Source organism: Amblyraja radiata, unplaced genomic scaffold (assembly GCF_010909765.2).
Source record: "Amblyraja radiata isolate CabotCenter1 unplaced genomic scaffold, sAmbRad1.1.pri scaffold_1053_ctg1, whole genome shotgun sequence".
NCBI lineage: Eukaryota > Metazoa > Chordata > Chondrichthyes > Rajiformes > Rajidae > Amblyraja > Amblyraja radiata.
Genome location: NW_022630235.1, coordinates 1,606 through 11,197, shown reverse-complemented (window position 1 = coordinate 11,197; position 9,592 = coordinate 1,606). Strand labels below are relative to the sequence as shown.

Genomic DNA, 9,592 nt, shown 5'->3' with positions numbered 1-9,592 from the left:
AATCCATAAAACTGCAGCCAGCTTTTATTTTTGCATTCCAGATTATGTAAAGGAGTTTCTGTTTCTTGTTTTGTCACTTTTACATTGCATATTTGTTTGTCCAATCTCTGGCCAGTTTGTTGTACCTAGAAAGAAAGAGAAAGAGAATTATTACTTTAGTTGCAAGTCACAAACTCTCCCCCCTGCTTCAAGATGTTTTAGAGATACAGCGCAGAAACCGCCGACCCGCAATCCCCGCAATTTAACACACATTAGGGACAATTACATTTATAGAAAGCCAGTCTCTAACCCCAATTATGAACTGTTATGGACTGCTTACAGTTGCAGTAAGGACTCTGGGTTTAATTTTGCACCAGTATTGTGGCTACTAATTCATTGTTTGTTTTTTTAATTATATATTATCTACGTATACTACAAACCTGTTATTCTGCTACAAGCAAGAATTTCATTGTTCCTTTGTCAGTACATAACAAAAACACTCGTGCGTCACTAGAATAACCCTCCTGCCTCAGAATTTAACCACGCCCTCCCCTCACAACCCGACAACCTTTTTGTACATGGAAGCCACGTCCCAAAACCTCTTCTCAGTCATGTCTCTCCCCCCAGAGCTAGGACCTTCACATAGAAACATAGAAAATAGGTGCAGGAGGAGGCCATTCGGCCCTTCGAGCCAGCACCACCATTCATTGTGATGATGGCTGATCGTCCCCTATCAATAACCCGTGCCTGCCTTCTCCCCATATCCCTTGACTACACTAGCCCCTAGAGCTCTATCTAACTCTCTCTTAAATCCATCCAGTGACTTGGCCTCCACTGCCCTCTGTGGCAGGGAATTCCACAAATTCACAACTCTCTGGGTGAAAACTTTTTTTCTCACCTCAGTCTTAAATGACCTCCCCTTTATTCTAAGACTGTGGCCCCTGGTTCTGGACTCGCCCAACATTGGGAACATCTTTCCTGCATCTAGCTTGTCCAGTCCTTATATAATTTTATATGTTTCTATAAGATACCCCCTCATCCTTCTAAACTCAGTGAATACAAGCCTAGTCTTTTCAATCTTTCCTCATATGACAGTCCTGCCATCCCAGGGATCAATCTCGTGAACCGAAACATGAACAGACAGAACCCTGGAGTACTCTGGTCAGGCCTCACAATCCCCTCACCCATGCTGCTTTCAGCTCAGGTACAACTTTGTAGCAGCACTGTCGGTTCACTTTCCCCCAGTCAAGTGCATCTCAGCATTGGCGAGGGAATGGACAAACAACGGTTTGTGGCCGGACCCTCTTCAGTCTGAAATATGGTCGGAGTCCGAAGGGCCCCACCTGAAACATTGTTTGTCCATTCCCTCTGCAGATGCTGCCTGACCACCAAGTCCTCCAGGACTTTGTGTTTTGCTGAAGATTCCAGCAGCTGCAGTTCCTGTGTCTCAAATGGCACGTGCTCGGTACATAGACTACACACTGATCAAGCCAAGGGGGTTCCTAAATACTACTTTTCCCTGTCAGATTTGTAGGGTATGCGCAATCTCTGGTACCAAAGGGTCATCAGGATTTGGGTCGCACAGCAGTGAACAGATAGGACAGAAGAACTGTGGGGACAAGGTGGAAAAACAGGTTAGTAAACTGCATATTGTATTCCGGATAAACACAAAATGCTGGAGTAACTCAGCGGGACAGGCAGATCTCTGGATAGAAGGAATCCAGAAATGCAGCCTGTCCCGCTGAGTTACACCAGCATGTTGCGTCTATTAAATATCGAAATTACCAAAAAACATAAGAAAATTTAGTCGAAGGTAAATGAAATTTTGTGATAAAGACTCAAGGGTGAATGACACTGAAATAGTTCTTGGTTCTTGGTTCTTGGTTTCTTGGTCCTCCAAATATTCCAAATGGAATTAAACTGGAGGTGGTGAAGGGAGGGCTTAAGCCAGAAAGGGTTATTGGGAAGAAAGAGCTACTTTAAATTTAGTTGCATTGGTTGGGTAACTATAGTTGGGTGGAGAGTTTAAGAAGCTCTGGTTTAACCTATGTTTCGGTCCGTGTACTCTACTCGTGCACTATCTATTCTAGCTACGTGGTCGTTACCAGATAGTCTATGGTCATGAAGGGAGGGCACAGGCATTGTGAACCAGTCAAGATGTGTGCGAATGGACTGCCAGCCAGCATCTTGGAACAAGTGAGCTGGGCAACAATCTAGAACCAGCACCAAGCACCAATCCTGCCGAGATCAGCCAAACACAGACTGGAGTGAAGAATCTTTCCAGCCGGAATGACGAGACCAAACATCAGTCAGTAGCTGCATCCACCAGTCGACTGAACCAAAACAACAACGGGCGCCCGGATGCTGAAAAGCTTTTCACTGCACCTCAGTACATGATACAATAAGCTGAGCCTAAATGCTCTCCATACCTTTCGATAGTGTCAAAGCTGGAGACCACTGTGAGCGCAGAATATCGAGGCAAATGCTTCCATTACTGTTAATGTTTGGATGATAGATTTTTGTGGTAAATGAAACTGTGGAGGAGAGCAGGCAGACTGTTACTCCATCTGCAACGTACATCACAAACACTGCCCAATGACCCATCTCGCGGCTTTTACCTTGGGTGGTTTGAAAGGATAATCGGAAGGGAAGTGTATATTCAGGAAGAAGACCCCACCTTGGTAAGGGCTGTCGCTCTGCAATAAAACAAGGCACAGGTGGTCAGTAATAACATTGGTAATGACAGCGAAAGGGACTCTGTACAAAGAGACGATACTTACTGGCCCCATGATAGTAGCTTGCCAATGAAAATCTGCGGAAAGAAGACAGTGTCAATGTTTTTTTCTTAAGTTCACAATTACTTTCTTCATCCTGTCCTCTACTCATTCACAAAATGACCAAGGCTTTGACTCCGACAGAACATATCTCCCCTGAAGACTCTATACAACACAATATTCTCTGGATGAACTGAAGGGCAATGTTACAGAGCGGAACTGTGCACAAGGCAATCCTACTGGGTTGTTCTGTATGGGACAATACTCTCATCCCCGGAACAAAGCCAGTGAATATGCCGCACTAACTCCCAAGGCACGAATGTCCTTTTCTGGGTACGGAGACCAAAACACTTCAGAGAATCCTCTAGGATGCGATTCTACATAACACCAGCAGGGATTTCCTTTCTCTAACTCTCCAAATCTCACAATTAATATAATAAACACCATTTGCTTTCCTAATTGCTTGAAGCATGTTAACACTAATGCTGACAGCCAACATTTACAAATTTCTAAGGAGACACAAATGCTGGAGTAACTCAGCGGATGAGGCAGCGTCTATGTCAAGTCGTCACATTTATTTCTATAGCACATTTAAAAAACAACTCTTGTTGGCCAAAGTCCTTTACATTGTTATAAGAATAGGACAACAAAACAGACTACATACATATATACATGTCGCCCTAACTCAGAGGACGTTAGGAAAGGCTTGGGAGTATAGATAAGTCTTTAGTCTTGACTTAAAAGAGTCGATGGAGGGGGGCAGTTCTGATGGGAAAGGGGATGATGTTCAAAGGCGCGGTCGCCCGAGCTTATGCCTAGACCGTGGGATATTCAGCAACCCCAAGTCGGCCGATCTGAGGGGCCTGGAGGTGGAGTGGTGGTGAGAAGACATTTTATGTAGGTGGGGGCAAGCACATTGAGGGCTTTGTAGACGTGGAGGAGTATCTTGCAGTTTATACGGAAACGCACAGGGAGCCAGTGGAGAGATGCCAGGATCGGGGTGATGTGGTCACTTTTTCGGGTGCCCGTCAGGAGTCTCGCTGCGGCGTTTTGGACCAGTTGCAGGGGCCGGAAGATGGCTGCTGCCATGCTTGTAAAGGGAGTTGCGTAATCTAGGCGGAAGGAGATGAATGTGTGGATGATCTTTTCCAGGTCATCAAACTGGAGGAATTGTTTTATTTTAGCTATCGTCTAGGAGAGAAGGAATGGGGTTGGGACGCAATAAACAAGGTGTCATCAAGTACATTCACATACTGTTGGCCTTGCCGGGCTTAACAGCGGTGGGAACCCGCGTTGCATCTTTCTGTCCACTTACAATATCTCCTACTGGACCTGACTGAACACAGTGTGGAGGATCACGCTCCAAGTCCTGGTATTCCTGATGGGACAATAAAAACAAATGTAAGCCACCACTCTCTGCGTTTTGATGGGAACTCTCAAGAGTTCTGCCATATTTTATTTGGAGGGTTAATTCTATACCAAGTGAAGCAGCCAAAGGGATACACTGAGTTAAGGGCCTGTCCCACTTACGCAATTTACCCGTCATAGTCGCAAGCGGTCGCCGAAAATGTTCAACGTTGAAAATCCAGCGGCGACCCAGAAACAGGGTCGGACTCTTGGGTGACTATCATGACCATACAGGCGTAACGTGTCGACATGTCGCGGGGTGACGCCTGTTTATAGTCGTGAGTAGTCGCCCAAAGAGTCGTACTTTTTTCTGGTCACCGCTGGATTTTCAACATGTTGAAATTTTGGGAGACCTGCTGCGACTATGCGGGTGCCAGCAAGTGCGGGAAGAATAAATCGCATAAGTGGGACAGGCCCCTTTATAACGTTATGCACTCGTATCAATTCTTTACACAAAGTCTGACTTCCTAATCCGACCATAATTTGAAGTGCACTCAAATCACACTACTATCAATGGGAAAGGATGGCATGCAATAGCATTATTCTATGCTCTGGAATAGCTCTCTCCTATCGTGGCAGATCTTGGAAAAGAGTATGGAGATCAGTAATCTATTCTCAGGCACACATAAATGCTGGAGAACACAGCGGGTGCTGCAGCATCTATGGAGCGAAGGAAATAGGCAACATTTCGGGCCGAAACCCTTCTTCAGACTGAAGGAAATAGGCAACTTTTCAGGCCGAAACCCTAGGTTTCGGCCCGAAACGTTGCCTATTTCCTTCGCTCCATAGATGCTGCGGCACCCGCTGAGTTTCTCCAGCATTTTTGTGTACCCTTCGATTTCCAGCATCTGCAGTTCCTTCTTAAACACACCTATTCTCAGGCAGTGCATTCCAGGTACTCACCACTCTCCCTGATGAAGATGGTCTCCCATACATCCCTCTATATTCTTTCCCCCTTACCAGAGATGCAGAGCTCCCTTTTTCCCTTCACCCTGCCAAATCTCAATAAAGTCCACGTAAGAAAAATTATTAATCTGTATTCCCCCCCCCCCCCCCCCTCCCCCCCCCCCAATTGCTACTGTGCCCACAATCTCCCCCCCGTCCCCTTCCTCTACACTTTCGTTTCAATTCCATTCTGACCTCGACATTTAACCTGCTGCAATAATGTTCAACAGGATCACAAAGAATATCTTCCATATCTTCATTCGTACAATGATCCAGACTGGATCTTGATCTCAACACTTTCAGGTAATCAATAAATCCGGCTTTTCCATTTCACATCTTCCCAGCAAACTAATTTTTCTTTGGTATCTCTGATAAATTATTCTTCCTCTATTTTTACCTCCTCCAGACTTCCTTCTTCTATTCACCCATGTTTGCAAGTCACATGAGCAGAATTAAGGACATTCGGCCCATTGAGGTCTACGCCGCCATTCAATCCTGGCTGATCTATCTTTCCCTCTCAATCCCATTCTCCCCTAATCAAGAATCTGTTCATCTCTGTATTACACACTGACTTGCCACCACAGCCGTCTGTGGCAATGAATTCTGCAGATTCACACTGTCTGATTTAAAGAAAATTCGTCCTCATCTCCTTTTTTAAAGGTTTATGTCCTTTTATTATGAGGCTATGCCCTCTGGTCCTAGTTCTCACGCTCGTGGAAGCATTTCTCCACATCCACTCATGCTGACCTTTCACTATTTGGTAAGTTTCAATGAGGTCCCCCCTCATTCCTTCTAAACTCCAGCGAGGACAGGCCTAGGGCCGTCAAACGCTCATCATTACGTTGACCATGACATCCCTGGGATCCATCACATCATTCCTCAGATATGGGGCCCACATCCCTCCTCTCACATTGCTCTTTTACCCTTTAATCTCTTCCCATACACATATCAACTTTTGCCTTCTCAGTATCTTAAGGCTTCTCCATCTCCCCTCAGGGTAGATGAAAGCTAATGGAATCTGAAATGTTGACTGCTTCTCTCCTCCAGATGCTGATCTGACTGCAGTGTGGTCACAAATTTGTGTTTTTATCTCAGACAAGTGTCTACAGTATTTTGTTTTTCCGCATTAATGTGGTTTCAAAACAACCTACAGACGACGGCATGAGTTTCGCCTCTACTCATGTTGTTAAAGTATGTGTTGTGGGTGGGGAAAGGTGAATTTTTCTGAAACCAACAGCACAGGTTTGTTCTCGCTTACTTTTCTCTTAGAGACAGACTAATTTTTCTCTTAAACAGAATAACTTTACTCGTGCACAAATTAGTTTCCTTTTAAATTCATAATTTTGCCGCAGAAACATGGAAGGATAGTTCTTTGAAACAAGATGGGGCTCTATCTTGCACAAACACAGCGGACCAACCAAGGATTTTAGTGCACAACTGTCATTTCCATGGGACAGACTAGATGATCCAGAGATGATCATTTAGGATGTGTGTGGTGGCTTGAGTTGACTGCCATTGTTTTGTTATCACAAGTTATAGGAGTAGAATTAAGCCATTCAGCCCATCGAGTCCACTCCGCCATTCAATCATGGCTGATTCTCCGCATCAAAATCCAATTTTCCTGCCTTCTCCCCATAACCCACGACACCAGTTCTAATCATGAATTTGTCTATCCTTGCCTTAAAAATGTCCACTGACTTGGCCTCCACGCACTCTGTGGCAATGAGTTCCACGGATTCACTACACCCCGACCTAAAGAAGTTCCTCCTCACTTCTTTCTAAAAAGAGCGCCCTTTTAATTCTGAGGCTACAACCTCTGGTCCTAGACTCTCCACCAGTGGAAACATCCTTTCCACATCCCAACTCTATCTATTCCTCTCATTATTCTGTAACGTTACATCAGGTAGAATTGGTGCAACTAGGAGCACATCCTCAGCTAATAAGAGGTCCAGCCTAATATTAATTCTCACCCAGGTTTAAAAGTATTTAGTTCTTACCTACAGCTGTTCTTTTCTCTTGTATTGGCAAATCGCCTCGTTACCGACCACCACCCCCCACTGAAACTCTCAACAAATTCAAACTCTAATAGCAACTCGTCCATTGTCTGAGGAGAACAGCGACAGACTTGTCTTTGAGGTAGTGGGGATGATTGTAGCAAAACCCAGCATTAATCAACCCTCAGCAACTTCTCGTTCCCCGACCAAGTTGTCCAAAGGATGAGCTGAGATGTTTGCTGGGTTTTTTTCTCGTGGTTTTGTGGTGGTTTGATGCAACTGATGGCTTGCAGGGCAAGTTCAGATTCGTGTTGTCAAGTACATTTTCAATGGTCTGACCTTGCATGCAAAACCAGATCAAAATGGTAATTTTATTTCCTAGGGCGTAATGCCACTACAGAACAGACCCTTCGGCCAAAGTCCATGAGGATCAGATGTCCCATCTTGCTCGTCCCACAACTCCTAAACCTTTCCAATCTATGTATCTGTCCACTGTTTTTTAAATGTTATTATAGGTACCTGCAGGGCCGAATTAATGGTTGCCCGGGTGCCAATGGCAACCTACAGTCCCTCGGGCAACCTAAAAGCCATGCCATTTTGCCCGGCTTGGCAAGCACCCGGGGCACCTAGCGTTTAATTCTGAGCGGGCCCCCTCTCTATCATTGACCATAATTCAGACTGGTAACTACGCACTTCGTCCAAGCACATTGTCGTCTTAAATAACCACCTAAACTGTAACTTGGCAACTTAAAAAGCTGCCGAGGTTGCCCGGCTGGCAACAGGGGAAAAAAGTTAAGTGAGAGCCCTGACCTGCCTCAACTACCTCCTCTGACAGCACGTTCCATACACCCACCACCCTCTGGGTGAGAAAGTTACACCTCTCAGTTTAGTTATTTCGACTACATTCCAACTTGTGGCTTCTGTTTTTAAAGCTGGAAGATTCTGCAGTTTATTGGCAGTATTTGAGAATGTGGATGTACATTTCACGGAGCTTTCTGGCTCACAAGAGGGACAGTTTAATTATAAAATTCCACTTGGGAATATTCATAAGCGCCACCAGCTGACGTGTGGTTGGACTCATTTCTGGGCCATTATTCCAGCTCTGGGATTTCCTTTTACATCGACTCCCAATCTATTCTCCAATCTCCGTTGTCAATCCTGCCTCCATTTACACTGCTCAACGAATTATATTTAGTCCAATTCTCCTTTGCATTAACAAGATAACATCTGTGGTACTCCACCTTCCTGCTTCACCCTACGCTACCAAGAAGCTGTGTTCAGCATTTTGCATCTATTATTTGCATCTCCACCGTACCATCCTGTGGAACACAGAGCTCAGTTACAGATGCCCCAGTCGTTGTTGGCAAGCTGCAGTGTCTTTTGGCTTCAAGAACACAAGCTTGAGGAAGCTACAAAATGCCCTCTTGATCCAGCTTGGCCAGTTCAGTTTAGTTTATTGTCACGTGCATCGAGGTACAGTGAAAACTTTTTGTTGCGTGCTATCCAGTCAGCCGAAAGACAAGACATGATTACAATCGAGCCATTAACCGTGTATAGGTACACAAGGGAATAATGTTTAGTGCAAGGTAAAGCCAGCAAAGTCCATCAAGGAAAGTCTGAGGGTCACCAATGAGGTAGATAGTAGTTCAGCACTGATCTCTGGTTGTGGTAGGATGATTCAGTTGCCTGATAGCAGTTGGGAAGAAACTGTCCCTGAATCTGGAGATGTGCGTTTTCACACTTCCATACCTTTTGCCTGATGGGAGAAGAGGGAGTGGCCAGGTTGTGACTCTTCTGTGATTATGCTGCTGGCCTTGCCGAGGCAACGTGAGATATAAATAGAAGGGAGGTTGGTTTGTGTAATGTTCTGGGCTGCGTCCACAATTCGCTGCCATTCAGCAGAAATTATCAACCTCATCCAACGCGTCTCCTTTAAGCCACATCCTCCAATACCCTTAGGACCTTCAGTACATACATTGCTCTACAACCATAGTGTGGAGCTTTGAAGTTTCATAGATCAGCAACTTTCTGCTTGCAGAGTTCAACATGAACAGTGCAAAACTCAGGAATTCATTGAGCGTGAAAACCTGTTACAAAAGAGGAAGAATGACTAGTGTAGCTGGGACATGTTGTCCAATGTGGGCAAGTTGTGCCAAAGGGCTTGTTTCCATGTTGTATCACTCTATGAATCAATGAGATGTTACTTTATGTATGTAGTTCTAGTTACTTGATTTGACCAGCCCAAATACTCAAGGTGGCTCAAGTCACTTTCTAAAGCGTATATGAAATATATACTGTAAGCTAATGTGTTACTTAAGTTGTGAAAGGAAGTAGTAGTACAGGCCCTTCCGAGGTTATGAATGCCCGACTTTAGTACAACCCGTACACATGAACAAGTGTTTAGGAGACAGGCAGGATATATTTGCCAGCTGTTGCAGGCATCCTCTGCCCATGAGAACACTGTTCATGGCCGCAAGTCCGTCTTGCAAACTG

At 45.0% G+C, this 9,592-nt stretch overlaps 1 pseudogene; it reads right to left on the bottom strand.

The window, feature by feature from the left end:
- LOC116969703 lies at positions 1 to 4,189 on the bottom strand (annotated as a pseudogene).
- Between the last annotated feature and the right edge of the window lie 5,403 nt (positions 4,190 to 9,592).